General features: G+C 31.7%; 1 pseudogene; it reads right to left on the bottom strand.

Annotated features, from left to right (window-relative positions):
* The window catches only part of LOC101514004 (uncharacterized), a 5,649-nt pseudogene extending 4,193 nt beyond the window's left edge, over positions 1 to 1,456 (bottom strand).
* Positions 1,457 to 5,552: the final 4,096 nt, after the last annotated feature.

Raw genomic sequence — 5,552 nt, 5'->3', positions numbered from 1 at the left:
GCGCAACATCACACAAAATTTCATCATGATATTTGCCAATGCTAAAATTTACCAAAACTTGTTTATCCACCAAAATATCAACATCGTCCTTTAGCCATTGAAGCTTATATGGCCTCGGATGTTTAATGGTTTTCAAGCCAAGTTTTGTGACTAATCTAGTGCTAGCCACATTGGTACAACTACCACTATCAACTACCAAAGAGCAAACTTTTCCATCAAGAAGACATCTAGTATGAAAAATATTTTCTTTTTGAGAATCATCATCCTTAACTTGGACTCCTAAGAGTCTTCTAACCATGAGAAGATCTCCTTCAACGGGAGCCAATTGATAGTCACTCCCTAGTTCACTTGGGGATGATTGTGAAGAGTAAGAATAAAAGGAAGAATCACTTTCATATACCTCTTTGGCCTTTGCAATCATAGACTTTTTATTTGGACAATTAGATGCTATGTGACCTCTTCCTAAGCATTTAAAACATTTAATTGAAGAATGAGAAGAAGAACTAGGAATTTGAGCTTTAGGTTTAGAAGACTTACCTTCTTTGGCCGAAGCCAAGGGAGAATCACCATCTCTTTTATGTTTGTTCCAATGTGAGGAGTCTTTGTTTGATGAATACTTTTTATAAGTACTTTTTCTCTTCAATTGTTGTTCAATGGTAGATGACTTATGAACAAGCTCCTAAATATCCATAAAGTGATGCAACTCAACCACATCTCTAATCTCATAGCTTAGGCCATCCAAGAACCTAGCTATTATGGCATCGTCATCCTCTCTAATGTTGGAGCGAATTATCAAAGTCTCAAAATCCTTATAATAATCCTCCACACTCTTGGAGCCTTGTTTCAACCTTTGTAGTTTTTGATGTAGCTCCCTTTGATAATGTGATGGTACATACCTCTTCCTCAAAAGTGCTTTTAATTCATCCCAATCATCTAGTTGCCTAGCACCACATCTCTTCCTTTCCTTGACATTTTGGTCCCACCAAAGTAAAGCATGATCCTTAAACTCTAATGTAACCAACTTAACTCTCATATCTTCTCTAATATCGTGAGCTTCAAACAATTGATCTATCTTAAGCTCCCAATCAAGATATGCTTCCGGATCACTTTTTCCATGAAATGAAGGGAACTTAATTTTGCCACCGACATATGTATCATCATGTCTTTGGTTCCTCCTCTCATTTCCATGACAATCTCTATGGTTTCTCTCATGATTCTTATGATTCCCTCTCTCATAATAGTCTTTATGGTTCCTCACATGTTCTCTTTGTCATCTACTTCCCTCGATTTCAAACTCATCTTCATTTTGAGAAGATCTTCCATGAGGAGATATCCTATCTCTTTGAGTCACAAACTCTTCTCTCAAAGCATTCATTTGAGTATTCAACACTTTTGTTAAGTGATCCATAAGAAAAACAGTTCTAGGAGAAAAAGGGTTTGGTTCACTTCCACTCATGATTTCAACAATAACAAACAACAAATACCAATATAATCAACAAATGACCCAAAACAAGTGAACAAAATAAAATAAGGCCCTCACCACTCACTAAGTGTTTACACTCAAGAAATGTATCACTCGTGTATATCACTCAATAATGGCTTTTTTTGATAAAATCAAGCTTGCAATGTCTAAAGGAGGTAAGAAGAATGCAAAAGATGTTTGGTATTTCATTAAGAATAACTCTGGATTTTTTTTTTCAGCTCAGTTTTCAAATTTCACCACAAATGAAATAAATAATCACAAAACTAAATTTTCCCACACATATTATAACACTTATAAACAACCAACAACTCAAGATTGAACAATATTTGGAACAAATATGAAACTAAAATTTCAAATATCTCAAGAACACAAAAGACTAAAATAGAAATTAAAAACAAAAATTACCACTTAATAGGAGGCTCTAAATACCACATGATATGGATTTGAGAGTTTCCATATGATTTGAAGGATCTAACCAAGTGATATTTTCAAACAAAGTACCAAATAAAATGGAGAACATAAAGAAGAAAATATGGAGAAGGAATGAAATGGTAAAAATCGCCACACTCCACAACAAGGAATGATAAGATCAAGGTAGAATCACCACAAGAGTATGAGGCTCCTGATAAGATCCAAATTTGGTTCAAAGGAGAACCCTAGAGAGCATTTCTCTAATCTCACTCTAAGTGTTTCTTTCTTTTTCAAAAAAAGGTCCTTATGTGTTACAATAAAAAGGCATATATAGCCTAACACAAAATAACATGGTACCTAGACTACACACAACTAATGACATTGTGCCTAAGCTACCAAACATTTAGGCACACACACAAGTCAACATAACTCCTAATTATAAGGTATGATTATTACATCCCAAAATTAAAATTAAGTCTTAAGATATTTCTATGACCAAAAGATTATTATAATATGGATCAATCTTTTCATAGGTCTTGAGACTAAGGAAATTAACAACTTGTTTCTCTAATTGTTCTTTTAGCTTCCTAGCCTTCCCTCTAGTCAATGGTTCTTCCGCTCCTAATTCTTGAAGCTCATTAGCCTTCATGTAGGCTTGGTCCACATCAGGAGAGTAGATATTTTTATTATCGTAGATCTAGAAGTGAATGATGTGATGTGATTATGACTAAGTGGCATAAAGGATAACTGTGAGATTTTAGGATTAAATTTATGTGATTCATTTTTGTGGTTAGAAATTTTTGAAGATTAAGTTAAAATTGAGATAATAGATTAATTAAGAGAAGGAAAAAAAACATTTCCCCCTTCCTATAAAAGAAATTCATCGCCATCATCATCTTACTATCACTTTCTTAATTTTTCAAACACATCTTCTCTCATTTCTCTCTAAACCCAAAGAGCTAAGGATCACTAGTTGAGGTACATGAAAATTGATAGGTGTCGTTGGAATCGTCGGATATATTATGTTGGCGTAGAGTAAGTTTCTTCTGTAATAAAGTATCGTCGAGGTAAGAGAACTTTATAACAATATTATATATGCTTGAGTGCAAAGTTTGTTTGTATACATGTTCTTTGTGCTAGTGGTGAATAAATGTGAACACGATTATTTATGTATTTAATGTGATTATGTATTTATAATTGATAACATATGTGTTATGAATTTTATTCATGAGAATATGTCTTGAGTATTCTCTATGGAAAAGTATACAAAAATTATTAGTGTTTAATGAGTATTAAAAGGGAAGTCTTTTGATAGTTGCATTTACATAATGATTGGTATGAAAGAGTAAGAATATGCTCATGCATTTCGTAGTTAGTGGTGATTGTGATGGGCCATGTGGTGGTTCTATTAGTTGATTGGTCCACCTTATCTTTATGAGGATTTTGGAGTCGTGTAAGTCTATGATAGACTGCACTCTACTAAATCGTGTTGATATGTGATAGGTGGCACCTCAGTAATTAGTAGTGATCTGTAAGATGCGGTACATTTATGATTTACGCCCCTCGAGGAGGGTGTGAAAATTCCAGAATCATGTGCACTGACATATAAGCATTGCATTAGCGTGTTTTGTCACATAAATCATGTTTGCTATATGATGATACTTATATGCATGTTTGTTTTTCAGTTGAATCCATGCCATGGTATGCTTTCGTGCTTTGTATTTTCGTATATATTCTCTTTTAAGATCGTGAGCCTCTACTATTATTATGGATCTTAGAGATTTGAGTCGTACGGAAATTAGAACGACGTCGAAGACGTGACAAAGCGATAATTTGGATTGGCAATTGGAAGCAATGAAGCAAGATGCCTCCAGTGGATTATCGACAATGTGTAACTTTATTCATTACCACTCTTTTTTTTTTAATTAATGAACATCTCAAAATTTCAAATAAAAACTTTTGTAAAAAAAATAATTAATACATCTAACAATAAAAAAGAACTTGTAAAAAGTAATTTTTTTTTTTTCAAATATAAAGAGCAGTATATCACAAGCAACAATAAATTCATTTTCCATGACTTTTTATTTTCCTCTTTATGCCATTTGTTGTTTACACCGTTACCTAGAATTCCATCATCATCAACCAACCACCGTTACTTTCTCCCTATCTTCTGCATATAGGTAATTCATTAAAAAATGAAAGATGAGAAGGTAAAAACAGTTCAATCAAGTCATTCACCCACGACTGTCCAAAATCGACCCTTAGATATCTTTATATAATTTAGATGTTGGGGAAAATACACAACTAACATTATTTAAATTTGAGAGTTTTTTTTTCTTTCACTTCCCTCTTTTTTGCTTTCCCTTTCAATCACATTCTCTTCGAAAACAAATTCTTCTTTTGTGTATTTTTCTTACAAAACATTAAGGGCTTGAATGATTGTGTTTTACTATTAGTTTCTAAAATTATTTTATAAATAAATTTTAAAAAACTGTTTTAAAAAGAAAATTTTAAAAAAAAATATATATATTTCTTAACTCCAATTTTTAAAACAACTTTTTACTAGAGAGTTAAAAAAGCTCAAAAATGAAAAGTAAAATATCATTTATCTGTTTTTTTTTATTTTAAAAAGTGTAATATTAAAAATAGTTTTACAAAACAGTTTTTAATAACAAGTAATTCAAACAAGTTTTTTAGTTTTTAAAATACTAAAATAGAGTTTTTGGGATGTGAATCAACCAAACCCTAAACCTCTTCTTATCTTTGTTTTTATCTTCTATTTTAAAAAAAACACTAAAATCACATATCACTCTTTTTCCACTCTTCAGGCAAATCTAAATGTACAAACACAAAAAGAAGGGATTGAATTGTGTTTGACTAAGTTGATAATTTTTTTATTAAACTAGTTCAGACTTGATGATTTACTTGTAGTAGAAGTAATAACAAAACTAATGAGTGCAGGAATAAAATGACACAAATAATTTATCCTAGTTCACCACTAATTTGGTTACATTCAGTTCTTTCACTCAGAAAGATTTAATCCACTAATTCAATAATTTGAATTACAAAACACCTGACCCTCCAAATCATTCTACTCAAACGGTCTGACAACTTCAAACTTTTGAGGAACACACACCTCGACTCTACCAACCAAGTCTTCTCCACATAATCTGACAATTCCAAAATGTTGAAGGCACAATAACACCACCATTGGGATTGAATACAAAGGTTTGGAACTTGAGTAGTTGCTTCTAACAAGTTGATTATAACAATAACTATCACACTCTAAGAAAAACACTTAGAAAATATTTTTCATTCGAGCAAGTGTTTCTCTTTTTGAACTCTAAGATAAATTTGGAATTTTGAGCTTGTGTTCTTCTACTCTTTTCTGATTTTTTATGATCTTCTTCAGCCTCAAGTATCTATTTATAGCTAAAATCAATGCTTCAATTTAGTCCTTGTTTAATTCTGAATTATATCATCATTCCTAGCATATCAACAATGATCTTATTCAAATATAATTCTGAACAAGATGTTTTTTGAAAATATATTCTTTAGTCAATTCTTTATTTCTGAACCCAATCTGGGCAGTTTTTCTAGATTGATTATGTTCATATTTGTTTAGATTGAGTTTGTAAATTCTTCAAATTGATAATGT

The sequence above is a fragment of the Cicer arietinum genome, chromosome 7, assembly GCF_000331145.2.
Source record: "Cicer arietinum cultivar CDC Frontier isolate Library 1 chromosome 7, Cicar.CDCFrontier_v2.0, whole genome shotgun sequence".
NCBI lineage: Eukaryota > Viridiplantae > Streptophyta > Magnoliopsida > Fabales > Fabaceae > Cicer > Cicer arietinum.
This window is presented reverse-complemented; position numbering and strand designations above follow the sequence as displayed.